We start from the raw sequence: 1,328 nt of genomic DNA on the forward strand, positions 1-1,328 counted from the left end.
AATCCATCTTTTTTTTTTTTGTCTTAAAAGGTGAAAGGTCTATAGATGTAAGCAAAACAGACAATTATATTTCATTGTAAAACCTGACAAGATCGTGAAATCGAAAATGTGAAAGCATCCGAAGCCGGCTTATAACATGTCAAAAGAGGAACTCCCGTTCACAAACTTCAAATCACAAATAATACTACTGATGAAAAAGAACGGGTTGAATGTTAACTACTTTCGTTTCCATATAACTATAAACTACGATAAAAGTTCATCAGCATGCATTGATTAATAGCATGTTGTAGCGCAAAAAAAAAAAACGTACTCGTGCAACCAGCTGAGAAAGTTAATAGCAAAAGAGCGACCAGTGGGAAGAATGAGTCTGGAGCCCTGAATTGCCCAGCTCCCTCTGTCAGTGATCTAGCACCCTCAGCACCTGCGTTCAAAATTCTCTGGAGCCGCCCCTGGTACATTGATGTATTTTTGAAAAGCAAAAATTAAGTTTGTCCAACTCTAAACCCAGTCCCCAAGTAAATTAGGTTATTAAATAAAAAACTAGCCAAACGAGTTGCGCGGTGTCCCCACCACTTTTGAAAGCAAACTTATGCCACTGGCTGTGAATCTGCCCTGCACTGACTGAGCTGATCTCTTATAAGAATCATCATAATAATAAATAATCCATTCCAGTCCTTTTCCAGGGGCCTGACGGATCCAGTGCATCCTATAGCTACTAAGAGTGAATCCACTGCAGGCACAGGTCAGTTTAACAGATCCACCTGGAGACACAGTTACTGACTGCTCTGTGTGAGCACAACCTGACAATAAACACTTAAACAGAGAGAAAAATGCTTTACACATCAAATTAACTACAATACTGACGAAACAGGATTGGATGTTACATTGTAAGACTGCCTAAATAAAACCCCCTAAACTAAAAACACTCACTGTGTACAGCCACCACCAACAGCAGAAGGAGATTTATGGAGAACATTGTCTCTCCTCTTCAGATAAATCACTCATTTACCAGTTGTTTAAATATGGCATTTGAGTTTGCATTGATATATTTGCTAATGCGTAGGGACACACAGAGTGGGTGTGTTCAATCAAACAAAACCTGAAAAAAAACTTCTTTTTTTTATCATGAAAGGATGCCCTCTTCTGGCATCTAAATTATTCTTAAATGTGGGATCAATTGTGCACCCAAGGTTGTTACCTGACATTTAGCAGATTAATTCAATACAAAAATATAACTGATTTACAAAAGCTAAAACATCAACTGACCCATTCAGTGTGCAGTATTTTATTTATTTATTTGCTTTGATTTTGCCATATTGGCTTTGGAA

This window comes from Sinocyclocheilus grahami, unplaced genomic scaffold, assembly GCF_001515645.1.
Source record: "Sinocyclocheilus grahami isolate Dianchi unplaced genomic scaffold, SAMN03320097.WGS_v1.1 scaffold2882.1, whole genome shotgun sequence".
NCBI classification, from domain to species: Eukaryota; Metazoa; Chordata; class Actinopteri; order Cypriniformes; family Cyprinidae; genus Sinocyclocheilus; species Sinocyclocheilus grahami.